Consider the following 22,480-nt stretch of genomic DNA (forward strand, 5'->3'; position numbering starts at 1 on the left):
TCTCTTAAAATGTATTTTGTGCACCAATGAAAAAATATTTACTTTGTGCTTTCTAGTTTTTCAAGAAAGTCAAAATAGTCTTTCTTTTGCATGTATGTGGATGTATGTGTCTATTTTCATATATATATATATATATTATTGTAAGCATAGAAAGTATATATTAAATATTTAAAATATCTATCTCTGCCACCTGCAGCTGAAATGCCTCAAAGAAAGTGTAAGGCTCGGGAAGCCCCCAAAGGGGACCCCACTCGAGTCACAGGATGGCGCGCACCCAAAGGACACACGGAAGACCAACTTGCTGCAAGAACACGAGGTAGTTTAATGGCGGAACGTTCCGGGCCGACACGTGTCTCAATGTGGGAGACAGGGGCATCAACCTCGTGGCTCCAGGGTTTAGGGTTTATATAAGCTCGGGGTGGGGAAAAGGAGAAACTTTCGCGCGGGTGCACACAATTGGTTGTTTTCCAATTTTTGAACATCTGGCCAAACCGGTCCATGGGGGTGGGGAGCAGTTCCTGCAGGCAGATGTTTATCTCTTATCTTCATTCCTGGGATGCCTCCGTAGCCCATTGTCCTGTAACTCTGCATTCTTTGTTTACGGATTACCTGGCCTCTGGTTGGCAAACCAGAGGGGCAACTTTAGCTACTCAGGCTAGGGAAAAAGAATCTATAATTCATGGGACCCATAAAATTTTCTTTTAAAAGCAAAAGCCAAAACCCCCCTTTTCAAATTCTTAATCCACTAAGATTAAGCAACTTTGATTTGATTTGTTTTGTCCTTTTGTTTTAGAATCACTGGGGAAAAAACACACTTTTTAATTGTTGTATGAGAGCTAAGTGATATCTAGTCCTTTGTTACAAAAATAGGAATCTTAAAACATGTTCCATTGGGATTTGGGAATTGAAACAAAATATAATACATCACATTTCAGGAAACAAAATTAGAAAGAGAAAGCAAATAATATTCCTAGAAGAACAAATAAGTTAAAAAGTAATTTGACATTATTGATGTCAGAGTGTGAATTTGTCAAATGAAAGATGTAATACAGCAAAAGAAAAAAATCAAAATTCTGTCATGCTGTCTCTGCCTATCTGATTTGTCATGAAGTATATTTTTTGCCTCTTGGAGAAGATCTAATTCATAACACAAATGAATTTTGATTAAAAAAACAAACTGCAAATCTCACATGCAGACCCACACAAAATCATATAATTCAATGGCTTAAGCAGAGACATAGAGATTGCCCATGCAGTTAAATGTAATTATTTTGTTTGTTCTAGTTTACACAAGTCTTATTTGTTACTCATCAAGTATTTCAAGAAGCAGTTTAAATTCTCTTCACATTTATTTATTGATTTGTTGGGGACATGGTGAATATGTCAATGCAAACGTGTAGAAGCAAAAGAGCAGCATGCTGATATCCACTGTCTCCTTCTGCCGGGTATGTTCTGGGATCAAGTTCAAGTTGTCAGAATTTGGTAGCAAGTGTCTTATGCCTTGTTCAGACATAAACAATCATATGAAATCTCATCATGTCTAGAGGACATTTTGTATGATGTAAACCATGCACAGAAGGACAAATGCTCCATGCTTTCCCATGTAGGAAATACAAACATTGATCACATAGATATTGAAGTAAAAACAGTATTTACCAGATACTGGTGACCACAGGAAGGAAGGAGAAATGGGAGGTTGCTAACTCATCAGAGGTAGAACTAAGAGAGGTAAACTCTAGGGCTCTACCTAGACTTTAGGTTTTTTAATGCTTCATTATACTTTCTCACCACTTGAGTCAAAGAACAAAATTAAATTCGAATTTTCTACTTTTATACTTAAAACACATTTATAGTTTCCATTCTTTTCAATAATGGCTATGATAAAAAATGATGATGTTCAAAGATGGTGTGCTTAAATTTGGAAGTTTTCCATGTGTTAAAATCACGAGAGATTTCTTGTTTCGTCTCCCTTGTTTTGTCAATTGTATATCCTGCTACTAATAATACTTTTTAGAGCCTTATAGTTAGAAAAATTGAAATTATCTTTCATTCTAAATATATTTGTCAATATTGACATTTTCTGTAAATTATAAATTGCCCTAATTTCTACCAAGGTTAAGAGATAAATGTAGAATAATAATTTTAAAATCACAGATCTTGTGGTGCTGAGCCTTCTCACCAGACTTTAGTTATTAGAATTATAAGGTTCTCCTGGTGTCCTCAATTTCACTGGCTCCTATAATCCTTCCTTCCTCCACTTCTTCTGTAGAATTCTCTGGAATTTCTCTAATATTTAGATATGGTTCTCTGTATCTGCTCTCAGAGCTTCATGAAGCCTCTCTGATAGAAATTGAGCTAAGCACTGATCTTATGAGTACAGAGGAATACCCCTAGGAATCATTTCATTGACTCTTTTCTTTCAGTTGTGTTTGCTTCTATTCTAGGTCTCTGAGACATTTATCTTCCTGATCCCAGCCATCTAGGCACTGTCAGCTCCTCATGTTGTGGGCTTCATGTTATACCAGTCCCAGAAGTTCTGAAACCCCTTTGCACTAGCATATCTTACAGGTAGGGAAGGTTGTGGGTCATAGATGCTTTGGCTGAGATGCTGTCATAGATTTACCACTTTGATCCTAGTCTGGTTTTAAAAGATGACTTGTTTGACCTCTATATTGTCCTCCATAGCTATGGTCAATTTCATAGGTTCCAAGAAGTTTTTACTGCATTAGGATTCCACATCACCCCTAATTGATTTATTTGTCTCTGTACTCTCTTTATCTTTTCCTCTGTACCTTCCCTGTTCCCATCTCCAACTATCTCCATTCTATTCATGAAATCTATTCTGTATCTCCTTCTTGGGGGGATTCTTACATTCCCATAGACTTCTCCCCTTTATCTAACTTCTCCAGATCTGTGGATTATAGTGCAATTATCCTTTACTGAACAGCTAATCTCCACTTATTTGAGAGTACATATCATGTTTGCCCAATGAATCAACTAATCAGGACGAACAGGGGCTCAAAGAGACTGAAACAGAAACCCCAGAGCTTAGATCAGTCTGCACCAGGCCCTCTACATGCATGCTTTGTTTTTTTTTTTTTTTTTTTTTTTTTTTTTTTTGTTTTTTATCTAGAAGAATTTGTTGGACTTCTAATAATGGAACCAAAGTTATCTTTGGCTCTTTTGACTGCTTGTGTGTCTTATTTCCTCCTACTGTATTACCTCATCTTGCCATGAAATGATCATACATGCCTACTTTTATAGCAGCTTGTTATGGTGAGTTTTGTTGATATCACTAGGTAGCCTGAGTTTTTTCTGAAAGAAAACAGAGGAGCAGAGGATCTGAGGGACAGGGAAGGGGAGAATATTTTGAGAAGAGCGGGAGATAAGGCTGGGGTCATGATATATTGTATGAGAGAAGAATAAATAAAATAATATAAAATAAATTTTAGTTTGATGCACATTAGGGTTACAGGAAAATATGTGCTTTTCATCTGTAAATAAATGCAACTTTAGAAATACTGAAGTCAGGTCTGATAAGATACTGGAAGTCACTCACTGCCAAACCTAAAATCCTGAGTTCTATCCTGGCACCTACATAATACAAGTAATTGACTGCCACATATTTTATTTTCTGCAATAAGTTGATAGCATGGACGCTCTCAGCACTTCAAATAAGTAAATATACAGTAACCATGAAAAATAATTTAAAAGAACCTAAGTCAATTTAGATTTAAAATTAATTAACTATGCTTTCCTCATTGAAACTTTTAAAACTATAACCAATGATAAGATATAATTTTACAATATTTTCTTTGTTTATTTTGTTGTCATTGAATTCCCCTCTTGCCTATATAGTAGGAGGCAAAGCTAGAGTTCCAGTAGTAATTTTTTTTCTACTAAGTAAGTTTTTCAAGATCAGAAATTATGTCTCAGAAGTAAAATATTTTTCAGTGAATAAAATTTCAGAAATGAAATATTTTCTGATAGTAGAAGTGCCAAAATTTTGTACAAATTTTCAACCCTCTCTCATTCACTCATGTTTGGGGAAAACAGAGATATACAACAGCTGCCTATGAGTTTTAATGACCATCTCTGATGGTTATTCTTGTGACCACTGAATAGGAGTATGTCCTTACTTATGTGTAGAAGCAAGTAAAGTCTCATCAAACTGACAACTGATGAATGTTAGCCACTTTAGTCAGACACAGGAGAATTTTGGGGGGATTTTTGGCAGTGTTCAACATATTTATTCTTTAAGTTTAAGACTATGAAGCAAGATATCAATTCGGAAAATAAAAGTTCGGCTACCAAAGTGGTAAAATGATCAGGCAACAGGTCACAAAACCAGAGTTGACAGAGAAAAAAAAAACCCAAGCACAATGTTTCTTATCACAAGGAATAGTAGTATTTTCAACTTCCTCATCTTCCACAAGTCCCCAGACTTCCTGTTCCCCACGAGGTCAAAGAAACCATGGACTACAATACAAAGTAGCCTTTGGGTGTCACTTACCATTTAGTAAAATTAGATTTCTATTTCAGATTTCAAAAAAGTCTTTATTAATGATATACTGACAAACATCTAGATGTTTTTCATGAAAATATGAGTACAAAAATAAGAGGTTTTAAAAGTCCCATTCTTCCTTATTATTTTCATTATTTAGTTTTGTAATAAAATGTAGTGGACCTTTCAATAACTAAAACCAAATCAGAATATTCTAAAAATATTTATTATTCTCTTTCTAATTCTTTGTACATGTGTGTGCCTGTGTGTGGATTCATGCATGTGAGTACCAGTTCCTGAGATCAGAAGAGAGCTTTCAGTGCCTTAACTTTGTAACTGCAGGTTATTGTAAGGCCTTGGGTGTTGGTAGCCTAATTCTAGGCCTCTGAAAGAACAGAACACATTCTAAATCTCTTAGCTACCTCTCATGCCTTAGAATGAGAACTTTTAAAACTTTGGAGAAGTATTTCTTGAAGGGAACTTTCCTCTAGATGAGCCCTCTCTGTGATCTATTGACACAGTCCCAGAACTGATGGGCTATGCACGGCAGCAGTTTGAAATATCCAAGCCCATAGTGTATGCATTATGTTTGCCCAAAGAGACAGAGTACTGAGTTTATTTAGTAAATTAAGGGCTAAAACCTATACAAAGATAAGGTACATCCTTGTTTTATTACACATGCAGGATAGAAAGAAGAAAATGTTACTTTAACCACCGACCTCTTCAAGAATTTATCAGCTAGGATAAGATAAATTTATCCCTCTCCCTGGTTCTCTGCAGTTTCATTTTCTCTACTTCCTTTAGTGATTCTGTTCGACTATCATTATTCAAGGAACGTTCAGAATGATTTGTCATCCAAGGGTGGAGAAGTGTTAGGGAATAATGTGAGAATCAGTCTCAACTATGGACTGTTCAAGGCAGATAGGGTAACATGGTTCTAAGGAACAACCCACACCTGTGATTTTGTGTATAGAATTCTTGAATGAAGCAACTGCTTGGCATTTCGGTATGTTAAGACTATAAAAAAAAAGTCTTATTTGTTCTTCAGGTGATAACTCAACACTAGTCACTGAGAAAATAACTTAAATTTCATACATTAACAAACTATATCATTTTTTCTGTTTTATAAAAAGAAAATAAATAATGTCAATATATTTAAAAATAATCAAAAGGTTTGAATAAAACTTAAAAATAAATTAAATCAGACATCTGTAGAGTACTTCTTTATATAACAAGAACTATCCCATGTTCCAGACACTGTTGGTCCCATTTTTCCTTCATAATAATTCTCTGTATAATAGTCTTTATCAGATCTTATTCCACAAATGAAAAATAAAATCCCTCATATTTTAGTATATTAGACAGTAAAGAGTCAGAGTTAATATTTCTTCATATCAACATGTCTCTCAAGAGAAAACTATACTGACTGGAATTGATACATAGCCAGCTTATAAACAGCTTTGGTTCACAGAAGAGAACACTAAGTACACAAAACATTTTAGTCATCTGCTGATATTTCACTGTTTACAATTCTAAAAAAAGAGCCCTTGGTACTAAGAGTTGGCACTTTTGATTGCAGAGCTAATTAATTTTTAGCAAATCAAATTAGATTTTATGGAATATCAAATTATTCATTCATAAACTGAAATCAGCTGGGACCACTGCCTTAGCTCAAGAACAATTAATATATAAAATAGTAAATATCATCATTCCACAGTGTTGAAATTTAAATATCCACAGTGTTATGGAATTTAATCTAATGTAATATTAGATTACCATAGCATTCAAGAACTCACAATAATTTGTTCCATCTTTTGTATCTGAATGATTAAAATTCAGTCTGACTTTTTTTGAGTTGGGACTAGCTTTCAAAATATTTTCAACATTATGCATTTCATCAATTTTAAACTATATCTAAGTAGAGGAGAAGTTATGACATCTTAAATGCTTTAAACATGCTCAATACAAAATTCTGTTGTTGATGAAATTTTATCAGATTATTTTTGTGTATTAATTTTGGTTAGATTTTAAGAGTATACTCACATTCTCTTAAGACTTAATATTTAACACTTAGAACATTAACAATCAAAATGAAGACTAAGGATTTAAAAAAATTAGAAGATTAGGGTATGTAGCTGGTTTATGAACAGATATCATCAGGGCAGGAGCTAGACTTCTCTATCTACCTGCTTTTGGCATCATAGAACCATTCTGGTCCTCAAATTTAGTCATGTTAGGCCTGATATCATCTCTATCTCAGGCATGTCTCTGGACAGCCAAATCTAAGTCAAGTGATCTCTTTTATGTCTCATTCAGACAATGAGAAATTAGAAAAAGGTTGAAGGTGTGATAAAATTACATTGTATCAAATCATCATAGAATCCATGATAAAATATATAACTCAATAAAAATATAAACAACTGTAGTTTGCAGGCAATATGGGCAAGCCACAAAATTTTCTACAACCTAACCAGAGTAAAAGAAAGTAATAAAGATAACAGAAACTATGTCTAATATCACTCCCTCTTTACCATATATTCTAGAATGTGACTAAAATGTGACTGACCGATCCAATTTACTGTCTAAAACTCTCTAATCCTAATCTAGTTTCTAGAAAATATTTCATTAAATCCACATAATTCTTTATCTCCACATAGGACTTCCTGTCTTTAGTAATAGCGTCTTCCCATAACAAGGATGGTAATAAACAAGATGTCCTACTTCCTTCCCAGCTTTCCCCCAATCTCCTTATACAAGGGACAGTGTCACTGAAAAGGGAAGCCTTTTCAGGAAAGTCAAATGTCTTCCCAGAAGACAGACGAAAATAGAGTACATGCTATTGCACATAAGTTTTCTCCGGCCTGATCTTTACAGGCAGTGACAGGGGAGAAGTCAGTTTAACCAAAGCACAGAGCATAAACAGAACCCATAGCGACCCTTCCCAAAAGCATGAAAATAATATCATCATTTAGAAAATTTACTGGATTCACGTTGGCAGAATAGTCTTTCCAAACATGAGTTTGAACTTTATCTCTATCACTTCCCAGCTTGAGATCCAAAGGCAGTCACATATAATTTAAAGGAAGAATGCCCAAAGTTACTGAGATATTTTAAAAGAACAGGACCCAGCACATCTGGTCAAAATAAATGTGTATAACACCTGGCAAAACAATTAAGTCTTGATTAAAATTACTATAGAAAAGGTTCACCAAAATGTCATTTATGAGTTATTTTCTCAGTCTGTGGACTCTGCAGCAATGGAGATTCTGGCAGTGTGTGAATAAGTACATGTCTAGCAAAAATTAAAATGAGTATTTTCAGTTACACAAATCTAGAAATCTATAGTTTAAATGAATATTCACTGTAGAAGCAGCTATTTTTCTGGTATATGGAGTTTTCAAGAAATAAGTTATTTGATGAGTTTTCTTTTCTGGGCACTAATCTATATAATTTTCATAAATCAAAACTGCAGAAGACAGCATATACTTGATATTGTTTATTTTTTTGGTTGGAGATGATTACTTTGTAAATCCTAGCTCTTCAATATATTAAAGAACATTTATCCCAAGTGGTTGTGATTGGTCAGCTATTTATTTATCTGTTCAATTTTGTAACAAAATTGCTGTTCAATTTTGCTTCTTAGTCTACTTTTCAGAAATTTCTTATTGCACTAGTATCAATGTTATTTAAACATCTAAGATTATAGTGTTTCCAAAGTAGAATATAGAGAGTTCAATAATGGCACAGTCATGTCTGGAATATTTTATTAAATTTCACATAGTTTGAGCAGATATAAAGGTATATAGATTTAAAAGATACATATGAAATTTGCTTAGGAAAGAAAAGCCAGAATTAAGTGCTCATTTGTTTTGCTTGATATCTAAAAACAAGCTATTCTCCAAATTTCTGTACAGAACAAATGGGATGAACAAAACTATTGCAAGATTTATTTTAGGAATAAATAAAATGATTACATACATATTGCTAGAAAGTAGCTATGTAATACTGAGTAGAACTTCATTATTACAAATATGTGTTGAGGCTATTTAATACAGTTTATTGAACCTAACATCTATATGTACTTGAATATAGACATACTCATTATAAAATAATCTTTTCACTAAATAAGACACAAAGAATAAATTCTCATTTATTATTTTATTTATTTTATGTGTATGGCCATTTTGCATACTGTTTTTTGAGGACAGCAAACATTATATGTCCAAAATGAAGTTGCAGAAGATTGTGAGTCCCTTTGTAGACACAGAGACTCAAACACAAATTTTCTTCAGGAGAAGGCATGGTTATTAACTACTGAGCTCTCTATTCAGTCTGATAATGTTAAAATTCTTAACTAAATATATATTTTAGCATTGGCCATGTTCCAAATATTATTCTACACAGCACACAAGTGAGTCCATTCAATCTACAGAATGAATGACTACAGAAGCTCTTCACAGGACAATCATGTGCTGTGTTTACCTATAACCTGACAATTCTGGATTCAGGAAGGAGGAAGAGGAAGAGGCAGACGAGAAGGAGGAGGATAAAGAGGGATATATATATATAGATAGATAGATATAGATATAGATATAGATATAGATATAGATATAGATAGATAGATAGATAGAGGAGGGAGGGAGGGAGGGAGAGAGAACCTCAGCTAGCCAGCTCCAGATGTACAAGTCCCAGTTCAGAAACAATAAAAATAAATTAATAAACACAGAGCTAATAGAAATAATAGAAAAGAAGACAGTATGGCAGCTTCAAAATTTACTAAACCTGTAGTAACAACTTTCAGTAAGAATAATTTGAATACAAGAATAGAAAAGGATTGTTCCAACTAAGTTCAAACAACTCAAAGAAAACTGGGGTACACTCCAAGAGAACAGGAGTAAATAGCTAAATGATGCATGAAGGAAAAAACTCAGTAGAGTTTGACTAAAATTATCCTGAGTATGTGGGCAACATTGATCCCAGAAGACATGGTTATATACGAGGGGGGTTAGAGGGTCAAATATAAAAGTACTGAAACCCAAAGCCTAAGAATGTAAAAAGTATATTTTTGATATATTCTCTTATATTTCTGATGAAAATATAGTTATCTATGAGTTTACAAAAGAAATTATATAATGTGTGTCCAGATATGTAACAGAGGAAATAATAGATGGGTAACAAAAAAATCACCAGAAGGCCATATATTCAAAAGTATAGATTATATTGGATATGATAAGTTATAGAAAGAGAAAGTGGGCCACAACAAGAGAGTACAATAAATGGAAGAGAGAGCTCATGCACTGGAGACAAGAGAGAAGAGATGCCTATTTCAGTGAAAGAAACAAAATCCAAGCACAGAAAAATCCAGAAAACCTGGAATACTATGAAAAGAGAAAATCTAAGAATAATAGAAATAAAGGAAGGAGAAGAAACACAAGTTAAAAGCACTGAAAATATTTTCAACAAAACCAAAGAAGAAAACTGCCCTAGGGTATAGAGGAAGGTACCAATCAAGGCACAAGCACGCCGAATAATAGAGGACCAGAAAAAAATTTTTCCATCACACACAGTGATCAACACACTAAACATATGGAACAAATACAGAATATTAAAAATTACATACAATAAAAATAACTTAACATTAAGGATAGAGTTCACCATAGGGTAAAATGAAGAAAAATGATATCCAAGGCAAATGGAGAAAAGAAGCAATCGAGTGTAGATATTTAATATCCAAAAAAAAAAAAAAAAATGGACACAAAAACTAATGAAAAGAGACAGGAATGAATAAGATGGAGTAGGACATGCCTTTAATCCCAGCACTTGGGAGGGAGAGGCAATTTGATCTCTGTAAGTTTGCAGCCAGCCTGGTCTACAAAGAGAGTCAGGAGTTTCCAGGATTATTACAGGCACACACCCCCCCCACACACACACACACAAACTGTTTTGAAAAACCAAGGGGTGGGGGTATCAATACTATATACAAAGAAAATTTTCATGATATGTTATTAAAATTCTTAATATCTAGGCAAAAAAATTATTAAAAAATTAGTACAGGAAAAAAATTCACAAACTGACCCTCATTGATAGTGGGTGACATCAATATCAATTGTCTTGAATAGACAGGTCATCTAAATTGAATCTTAACAAAGAAATTCTGAAGCTAAATGATGTCAAAAACCACACAGATATTAGAGATATAACAGAACATTTCAGACAATAAAAGTGTATACCTTCTTCTAAACAACTCATGGAACTTTATCTAAAATGAAAACAAATCAAGTCACAACAAATACACACAAATTGAAATAACATTATGCATCCTATCTGACCACCATATAGAACATTGGTTATCAACAATAGCAGAAAGTTTTAAAATGCATAGAAACTAAAATTCAATACTAAATAAAAAGTAAGTCAAGACAAAAATTAAGAAAGATACTTAAAAGTTGTAGATGTTAATGAAAATGAAAATACAACATAACAAAATCTACAGGACATAATGAACATATGGTCCTAAGAGGCAAGATTGTAACATCGAACACGTACATAAAAATATTAGAAACATCATATATTAGTAACTTGAGGGCACAATTGAAAACTCCAGAATAATTAAAAGAAAAAATAGAATAGATTGAAAGAAATAATAAAAGTCAGGGCTCAAAACAAAGCAAAACAGCAGAGAATCAATAAAACAAAGAGTTGAAACTTTGAAAAAAATCAATGATTGACAAACCGTTAGAAAAATGTATTAAAATATGAGGAGAGAATATCCTAATTAACAAAACTAGAGATATAAGGCAGAAATAAGATCAAACACCAAGAAAATCCATAGGACCAGAAGAACATACTTTCAAAACCTATATTACACCAAACTGAAAAACAGAATAAAAGAATAAATTTCTTGATATATATTACCTACAAAATTTATAGCAAGCAATTTAAACAGACTTATAACTCCTAGTGAGATAGAAGTAGTAATTAAAATCTCTCAACCAAAATAAGTTTAGGACCAGATGAATTCAAAAGAATTCTACCAAGTTTTAAAAGAAGAATTAATATTAATATACCTCAAAGTATTATACAAAATAGAAACAAATAATATTGCACAGCTCTTATTACAGGTCCAAAATTACCAAGACATGTAAGCTTGACACAGTAAGAAGATTAAAGATCAATATTCCTTTTGAACATAGATACAGAGTTTCTCAAAAATACTTGCATGCTAAATTGAAGAACATATTACATTGTCACCCTCAATGATCAAGTGGATTTCAACCCAGAGTAGTGGCTGTGTTTCAATATATCAAAGCTGGAAACAACATAGATGTTCTTCTTCAGAGAAATGGATACAAAAAAATGTGGTATATTTACACAGTGGAGTACTTACTACTCAGCTATTAAAAGTGATGACTTAATAGACTTGCAGGTAAATAGATGGAACTTGAAAATATCATCCTGAGTGAGGTAACTCAGTCACAAAAGAACACACATGGTATGTACTCACTGATTGAAAGAAGACCACACCAAAGTATGGATGCTACAGTCTATTCAGAAGGGGAAACAAAATAATATCAGGAAATAGAGGAAGTGAGGAATTTGGGAGGAAGAGAGAAAGGGGAGGGAAAAATGGCGGCCTGGTCAGATATGGTAGTAGATGGGGGAGATGTACAGAGGGTCAAAAATTTGAAAGGAGTTATATAGCATTTGGGGATGGGGGAACTGGGGGATAGCCACTAGAATGTCCCAGATGCCAGGGATCCAAGAGGTTTCCAGGACCCAACAGGGAGGACACTAGCTGAAATACCCAACAAAGGGAGATAAAACCTGTAGAGGCATGGCCTCCGATTGAGGGATGGGGCCGCCCACCCACCTCAAAAATATTAATTCAGAATTTCTCCTGCCAAAATGAAAAGCAGGAACAAAGAGTAGAGCAGAATGTGAAGGAAAGGTCATCCAGAGACTGCCACACCTAGGGATAAATCCCATCCTCAGACTCTAAAACCAGACACTACTGCTGATGCCAAGAAGCACTTGCTTACAGGAGCCTGGAAAAGCTGTCTCCTGAGAGTGCCTGGCAGAACCTGAGCAAAACAAATGCAGATGAACGCAGACTGATCTCTAGGGACCCCAATGGAGAAGGTAGTTCAAAGATTGAAGGAACTAAAGGGGTTGCAATCCCATAGGAAGAACAACAATATTAACCAACCAGAACCCACAAAGCTCTCAAGGACTAAACCACCAACCAAAGAATACACATGGAGGGACCCATGGTTCCACCTGCATATGTATCAGAGGACTGCCTTATCGGGAGTCAATGGGAGGGTATCCCCTTGGTCCTATGGAGGCTCCCAAAGTTGAGAAATGCTAGGGAGTTAATGTATGAGTTGGTGGGTGGGTGGGAGAGTACACTTATAGAAGCAGGACAAAGGAGTAGGGGGAGAGGGTTCGTGGAGGGGAACCTGATAAGGGGGATAACATTCAAAGTATAAATAAATAAAATACCCAATAAAAATGAAAAAAAGAATGCAATCTTCCATAAAAACAGATTGAAAGGAAAACCACATGACCATCTCATTAGATGTAGTTTAGGCCCTTGACTAAATCAAACACTCATCATGATAAAAGTCCAGGAAAGGGACTCAACAAAATAGAGACTTATTGGAAGCCTACAAAACATATTATCCTAAATGAAGAGAAACTAAAAGTATTTCCATTAAATTAAGAAAGAAGACAAAAAAGTCCATGCTCTTCATACTTATTAAATAATACCTGAAGTCTTAACAGGAAAAAATAGAACAACTCGAAGAGATCAAGGGGATATAGAAAGGAAAGAAATCAAAGTACCTTTACATAAAATTTATAGGATTGCATAAATTAATCACTCTTGAAATTCTACCAGCAGACTTCTGCAGATGAAAAACACTTAGCAAAGTAGAAGGATATGACATTAACACATAAATATTGGTTTTCTTTCTATGTATAATTGACACACCAACTAAGAAAGATTCAGAAGAACGATACTTATCACAATGGCCTCAAAAATATCTCTTTGGTTAACTCTATCCAAGAAAGTGAAAGATTTATGTAATACCAAACTTTGGACATTGCCAAAATTTAAAGAAGAGATCAAGGACCAAATTATCTATACTTACTGGTAAGTAGGATTAATATTGTGACAATGTTCATCACTCTAAAATCAGTCTGATGATTCAATGCAATAACCATTAAAATTTCAACTGACTTCTTCACATAACCTGAAAAGACAACTTTCAGCTTCATATGGAAACATGGAACACTCAGATAGCAAAATTCATGAATAATAAAAGAACTGCTGGAGTTATCACCATCCCAGCCTTCAAATTGTACTACAGATCTATAGTTATTAGAACAGCATGGTATTGGCTTTAGAAGAGACATGTTTGTTGCTCAATAGAGTTGAACTAAAAATGAATGTAATGATGTTTTGGAAAATTTTTTTTGTTTCATGATGTTTTGTCTGGACACTTTCTTTTGCTGCTATAGATCTTTTGATTTGTCTCTTTAAAAATATTAATAGGTTTTTTTTGCATTATCCTATTCTGTGTTGTATATATTTCAAATAATTTATTATTATTATTGAAATAATATTATTTTAGAAATAAATGCATACATCTATGGTCACTTGATTGATCTTTGAGAAAGACATCAAAAACAAATAGTTAAAAAAAAAGCATTTTCAACAAATGATGCTGGTCTAACTGGAGGTCTGCAGGTAGAAGAATGCAAATTGATGAATTTTTATCTCCTTGAACAAAGCTCAAATCCAGGTGGATCAAGGAGATCCATATAAAACCAGATACACTGAATTTAATCGAAGAGTAAGTGAAAACACATCAGCACGGGGGAATTTTCCTGAACAGAACACCAATGGCTCAGGCTCTAAGATTAACAATTGACAAATGGGACCTCATGAAACTGACAAGAATCTGTAAGGCAAAGGACACTGTCAGTAAGACAAAACAGCAACCAACAGATCGAGAAAATATATTTGGCAACCCTACATCAAATAGAGGGTTAATATGCCAAAATACAGAAAGAACTCAAGAGGTTAGATGCCAGAAAACCAAATAACCCAATTAAAAAAAAAAAACAAAAAAAAAAAAAAAAACAAAAAAAAAAAACACACACACACACACACACAGGGTACAGAGCTAAGAAAAGAAATATCAACTGATGAATCTCAAATGGCCAAGAAGCACTTAAGAAATGTTCAATGTCCTTAGTTATCAGGGAAATGCAAATCAAAACGACCCTGAGATTCCAACTTACACAAATAAGAATGTCTAAGATCAAAAACTCACATGACAGCAGATGCTGGAGAGGAAGTGAAGTGAAACACTCCTCCACTACTGGTGGAATTCCAAGCTAGTACAACCACTTTGGAAATTAATCTGGCTGTTCCCCAGAAAGTTGGAAATAGTTCTACCTGAAGACCCAGCTACTGGTCATATACCCAAAAGGTGCTCCAATATATAACAAAGACATGTGCTCCAATATATAACAAAGACATGGGACAGAAAGATGTGAGTGGGAGAGGGGAAGAAGAGAGAAAAAGGAGGCAGAATCTGGTATGGGATGAGACAGGAAAGAAATCCAGAGGGCCAGGAGAATGAATAGAAATACGTAGCAGTGGTAGATGGGAAACTGGGTTGGGGAGAACCATAGAAAGTCCCAGATACCTGGGATTCAAGATGCTCCCAGGACCCAATTGGGATGACTTTAGCTAAAATATTCAACAGTGGAGTTAGAACCTGAATAGAATACCTACAGTGGATAGACATGTCTCCCAGTGAAGGGATGGGGCCACCCACCCATTTCAAAATTATTAACCCAGAATTGTTCCTGTCTAAATGAAACACGGAAAAAAAAAAAAAAAAAAAAAAAAAAAAGAACAAAAACTGAAGAAAAGGCCATCCAGAGGCCACCCCACCTTGGGATCCATCTCATCTACAAACTTCATACCTCAACACTATTGCTGATGATAAGAAGTGCTTGCAGACAGGAGCCCAGTAGGATTGTCTTGTGAGAGGCTCTGCCAAAGCCTAAGACAGATGCAGGTACTCACAGCCATCTATTGTTCTGAGACCAGGGATCCCAAAAGATGAGTTGGGGAAGGACTGAAGAAGCTGAAGGATATTGCAATCCCATAGGAAGAACCACAGTATCAACTAACCAGATCCCTCAGAGCTCCCAGGGACTAAACCACCAAGCAAAGAATATACATGAGTGGGCCCATGGCTCCAGCTACGTATGTAGCAGCGTATTGCCCTATTTGGCATCAATGGGAGGGGAGAGGCTTGGTCCTGTGGAGGTTAGTTGCCCCAGCAAAGTGGGATGATGGAGGGGTGAGCAGGGAGTGGGTGGTGGTTGGGGGAGCACCCTCTTAGAGACAAATGGAAGGTATAGACTTTAATGAGTGTGGAAAAGACAAGAATCTGGTTGATGTTGTGGGAGAAGGAAATTAATCTCAGTATGTTGTTTGACAGAAAATATTTTCTTTTTTTTGTATTTTTCATTAAAAGTAGTTTCTTTTTTCATATAATACACACCAACCAAAGTTTCATCTACCTCTACTCATCCAAGCCCCCTCTCTCTCACTACCAGTTTCACTACACCTCTGTTTTACTTCAGAAAAAATAAAAAAAAACTTCATAAGACAACAACCAAATACAAGTCACACTGACTTCTATAAAGTGTTCCACAAAACACAAAGCTAAGAGATACAATATATATGCAGAGGAATTGGTGCAGGCCTTGTTCTTGACACTTCAGTCTCTGTGAGCTTATATAAAGCCTTATTAGTTGATTCAGTGAGTTATGCTCACTTGATGTCCTCTATCCCCTCTGACTCTTAGAATCTTCCTTCCCCTCCTCTACTGGGATCCCTGAGCACCTAGGAGCAGAACCTGATGGAAAACTTTAATTGAGACTCCATTTCTACATAATGTAGTTGGTGGGAATTTACATGCATTTCCATCTGCTATTGGAGAAGTCTTTCTTATGCTGACTGGACAAACCACCAATCCGTGAGTATGGCAGGATATCATTATAAATTTCATTTATTTCCAGACCTCAATGGTTCTACCCTAGGTCTGAGGGTTATCCAGTCCTCAGTTACTAGCCAACCATGCAGTGTCCATCATCAGTTCCCTCTCTTGGCATAGGCCTAAAATTAAAACATTGGTTGACTACTCCCACAAGTTCTCCACGGCCATTGTCCAAGCACTTGCAGGTAGGACAGATTGTAGGTTGGGGATTTGTGACTGAGTTGGTGTCCACGTTTCTCTTTCCATAACCTGTAGTGAACCATCTCCTACAAAAGAGTCTAGAACATAGGGAAGAAGGCACCATGTAAGCATTAGCCAAGCTTCTCTACATTCAATGATCTATGTGGCTATTGTCCTCAGACATGGGCCCCTGCTGTCAATTTTGTATGAGCAACCTTCTATCCTCATTGTTGTCTACCTGCCCTTAGTCCACCTATAAAATTTATTCTATTTCCCTTCTTTTAAGAAGACCATGTGTCCCCACCAGAGCACTCTTCATCTAATCTCTCTGAGTCTGTGGGTTGTAGCTTGATTATCAACTACTTAAGAGCACTTTAAAGTGAGTATACACACCATATTTATTTTTCTGACTCTCACTCAGGATTGTCCTTCCTAGTTCCACACGTTTGCCTGTAAATTTCATGGTTTCATTTTTTTTTTTTAAACAGCTGAGTAATACTCCATTGTGTAGATGTACCATATTTTTCTTTATCCATTCCTCAGCAAGAACATCTAGGTTGTTTCAGTTTCTGGCTATTATGAATAAAGCTTCAATGAACATAACTGAACAAGTGTCCTTGTGGTAGATTGGAGCGTCTTTTGGGTGAATGCCCAGGAGTGCTATAGCTGAGCTTTGAGGTAGAACAGCTTTTAGTTTTCTTAGAAACTAATATTGATTCCCATAGTTGCTGTATATACTTATTTTTCTCTAACGCGCCCCCCTCGAGCCTTGCATCCGTGGGAGAGAAAGCACGAGACGCAGAGATCAGGTAGTTACTGCAAAACGAGGCTTTTTAATCTTTCTCACACACGTGGGGAAACGTGGAGAGGCGCGGAATGGGAGAGCTGAGGAAGGGGTCCGGCTTAAGTACAGTCTAGAGTGACGTATTCACTTCTGATTGGCTGTTCGCTCACCACCCAGTATTATGCCTCGGGATTGGCAGTGACTTTGGCACGCCTATCAGCCTAGCAACTGCGCAGATAATTGTTTACATCTGGAGAAGCGCCATCTTGGAAATGCAAATGTATAGCCACTGCTAACAGCGGCTTCCTACATTTTTCCACCAGCAATGAAGTGTTTGCCTTGCTCCACATCCTTGCCAGAATATGCTGTCACTTGTGTTATTGATCTTCACCTTTTCAACAGGTGAAAGATGGAATTTCAAAGTAGTTTTGATTTGCATTTCCCTAATGGGTAATGATGTTGAACTTTTCTTACTATTTCTCAGTCACTTGTGAGGTCCTTCTATTGAGAATTTTCTATGTAGACCTGTACCCCATTTTTAATTGAATAATTTGTGAGGTTTTTTGATGTGTAATTTCTTGAGTTCTTTATATATTTTCATTATTGGACCTCTCTCAGATATAGAATTGCTAAAATCCTTTTTTTTTTTTTCTGTAGGTGCATGTGTACCTTAAGGACAGTCTCATTTGAGTTACAGAAGATTTCCAGTTTCCCAAGGTCCTATTTATTAACTGTTGATCTTAATAAGTGAGATATTGGTGCTATGCTCAGAAAGTTGTCTCCTGTGCCAATGCATTCAAGACCACTTTGTACTTTGTTCCCCTATCAGCTTCACTGTGTCTGCTTCTATGATGTAATCTTTAATCCATTTGTACTTGAGTTTTGTGTGGAATTATAGATTCTTTTGTATTCATTTACATGCAGATATTAAGTTTGACTAGCATCATTTTTTGAAGATGCTCTTTTTTTTCAGTGTTTTTGTATTTTGGTGTTTCTGTATTTTCACTGTTTCATTATTTCTGGCTTCTTTATTAAAAATCAAGTGTCCATGGGTATGTGAATTTATGTATTTGTTTTCAATTTGATTCAGTTTGTCAAAGTTTTTGTTTTTATTCTAGTATCATTGGGATTTTAATATTATAGCTCTATAGTAAATCTTAAAATATGACACGCTGATACCTCCAGTAGTGGTTTTTTAATTGTTCAGAATTGTTTTAGCCATCCTGGTTTTGCATAATTTTCCATCTCAAAATGAGAATTATCTTTTCCAAGTCTGTAAAGGATTGTGTTGGAACTTTGATGATGATTTTGATGAATCTTAGATTGCTTTTGAGAAGATGGCCATTTTTACTATATTAATCATACTGATCCATAAATATGGAATTCTTTCCATCTTCCGATACCATCTTATATTTCTTTATTCAAAGAATTGAAGTTTGTGTCATAAATGTCTTTCACTTGCTAGGTTAACATTACCCCAATGTATTTTATATGATTTGTGGCTATGGTGAAGGGTGTTGTTTCCCTTATTAATTTCTCAATCAATTTATCATTTATATATAAGAGAGATACTCACTTTTTTTTAACTTAATCTTATCTCCAGCCATTTTGCTGCAAGTGTTTATCAGGTGTAGGACTATCATAGTGGCATTTTAGAGTCATTTATGTATAGTGTCATATCGACCTCAAGTAACAATGCCATGGTATTTCCTTCAGAATTTGTACCTTTTGATCTCCCTTAGTTGTCTTATTATTCTAGTTAAATTTCAAGTATTATATTGAATTGATATTGAGAGTATGGGTAACCATGTTTTTCCTGATTTTAGGAGAATTGCATTTACTTTCTCTCCATTTCATTTGATGTTGGCTATAGGCTTGCTGCAAATTCTCTTTGTTATATTTACGTATGTCCCTTATATCCCTAATCTTTCCAGTACTTTCATCATGAAATGGGGTTGGATTTTTTTCAAAGGTTTCTTCAGCATCTAATGAGCAGATTATGATCATTCAGTTTATTTATAAGAACAGAAACTTTACAATTTCATATAAACTGAACAACCCTGTACTGGAAGAAAATGGGTCAAGGCAGAAATAAAGAAATAAATTAAAAACTTTCTAGGCATCAATGCAAATGATACACAGCATACTAAAACTTTTTTGACACAATGAGAGCAGTTCTAAGAGGAAAGTTCATAGAACTAACTGCCTACATAAAAAAATTTGGAAAAAATCTCACAAGAGCAAATTAACAGCACACCTGAAAGCTCTAGAACAAAAAGAAGTAAGCACCAGCAATAAGAATAGAGACAAAAAATAATCAAACCGAGGACTGAAATCAACACAATAGAAACAAACAGAACACAAAGAATCAATAAAATAAAAAGTTGGTTCTTTGAGAAAATAAAAAAGATAGATAAATCCTTATACAAACTAATTAAAAGGCAGTGAAAGAATGTTCTAATTAACAAAATCGGAAATACCAAGGAAGGATGTAACAACAGACACTGAGGAAGTCAAGACAATAATAAGAACATACTTTAAAACCATATAATCCACAAAATTGGAAAAATATAAGTGAAATGGATAGTTTTCTCAATAGGTACCACTTACCGAAGTTAAATCAAGATCTAATAAATAATTTAAGTTGACCTACAACCATTAGAGAAACAGAAGAAATCATTAAAAGTTTCCCAATCAAAGAAGAAAAAGAAATGAGAAAAAAGCCACATCTAGGGTGTTTTTGCTTGAAATTCTATGAGACATTCAAAGAAAAATTAATTCTAATACTCCCGAGAATATTTCACCAAATAAAAACAGGTGGAACACTGCCTGATTTATTTTATGAGGCCACAGTTACCCTGATACCCAAACCAAAAACAAGAAAAGAGCATTTAAGACCAAGTTTCACCGAAAACACTGATGCAAAAATATTCAATAAAATATTCTCAAAATGAATCTCAGATCACATTAAAATATCATCCTCTGTGAACAGATAGTCTTTTTCTGAAAGATGCAAGAACACATCAAAATACAAAAATAAATGTAATTCAAAAATATATCTTCAATAAATTAATAAGGTAAAACAGAGTGTGCATAGGTTCCAAGTTGAAAGGCAGGGAAGTAGTGATGGATGTGTTATTACCTGGAAGAGGCACATATGTATTACTAAACTGTACCGCTTGAAATTCTCTAAGAATTAATAAAAACAATTAAAATCATGCTTGTCTCTGTCTGAGAATATTTATTAAAGCTGTTGATTGTTATAACAAAAATTAAAAATAAAATACCCATAAAGAACAGACTTATAATGTACATTAACCCAAGAACTCTTTAGAATTATAAATGCAGGGCTTTCAATTTTCTTTGTGCCATATAGAAATCACATGATAGTGTTCCTAATACAAGATCTCTCTCTATCTTTCTATCTCTGTGTATTTATCATCTATCTATCTATCTATCTATCTATCTATCTATCATTTCCCCTCTCTCTATCTCTATCTCTGTGACTCTCCTTCACATACATACATGCATACATACATAAATACATACATGCACACACATTCACATAAACCATAGACACACACACACACACACACACACACACACACACACACACTCACACACTCACAGACACAGTGTTTAGTATGCTTTTGAATAATCAGTAGAAAAATATCTGATGTCTGAAGCCGGCAAAGAACCATTTGCTCACGAGTAAGTGATGGGTGTTCATCCTTCCTCCTATCTCCAGTGCATGCTCAGCATATATATTTTTTCTGGAGCAGGTTCTGAAAATGTATTATCTACGTAGATAGAGCTGAATTTTAATCTTCAACAACTGTCTACAGTAAAGTGTTAGATAAAGAAACAAACAAAACCTCTAATTTTTTTCCTAGTTTATCTGCAGGTACAAATAAATGTAAGATGTTATCTTTAGAAAAGTAAATAAATATATACTACCCTCTCTGCTTAAAGATTACAGAGGAGAAGCCCACTCATCTCAAAAATATTATCACAGAATTGCTCCTGTGTAAAGGAAATGCAGGGACAAAGAGTAGAGCTGAGACTGAAGGAAAGGCCATCCAGAGTCCACCCCACCTAGGGGTTCATCCCATCTGCAGACTCCAAACCCAGACACTGTTGCTGATGCCAAGAAGCTCTTGCTGAGAGGAACCTGGTATGACTGTTTCCTGAGAGCCTCTGCCGGAGCCTGGCCAATACAGAAGTGAATGCTATCAGCCAACCATCAGACTGAGCATGGGGACCCCAATGAAGGAGTTGGGGTAAGGACTGAAGGAGATGAAAAGGTTTTTTAAACCTATTGGAAGAACAACAATATAAACCAATTAGACCCCTGTCCCCAAAACTCTCAGAGACTAAACCACCAACCAAGGAATACACATGGATGGACCCATTACTCTAGATGCTTATATAGAAGAGGATTACCTTATCTGGCACTAATGAGAAGGAAGGCCTTTGGTCTTGTGTCACTGGAGATTGATAGGAAAGTGAGGGGAGTGCGTGGGTAGGTGGCAGAAATCCCCTATAGAAGCAGTTGGAAGGGGGAAAGGATAAAAAGTTTGTGGAGGGGAAAAGGGGAAGGGGGATAATATTTGAAATATAAATAAATAAAATAACCAATTTTTAAAAAAAGGATTACAAGTGAGAAGCTATGAGCTCTGTATGCTGGCATTATTGATTGGCCAGGTGATTTCCATGATGCTGAATCCACAGAGAAAGCTTCCTTGAAGTTCTTTATATTATACAGGCACTGGGATATTTCTTGGTCAGTTACCAATGTTGGAGCTTTCCTGGAATTTCAAAAGCATTAACACATAACAATTAATTTTTTTACCACTATTCTGTGTGTTATCAGAAATATTCTCTAAAGCTGACTATAATATTCAGCAAATCAGTGCCGATTGTGTT

This window comes from Arvicanthis niloticus, chromosome 25 (genome assembly GCF_011762505.2).
Source record: "Arvicanthis niloticus isolate mArvNil1 chromosome 25, mArvNil1.pat.X, whole genome shotgun sequence".
NCBI lineage: Eukaryota > Metazoa > Chordata > Mammalia > Rodentia > Muridae > Arvicanthis > Arvicanthis niloticus.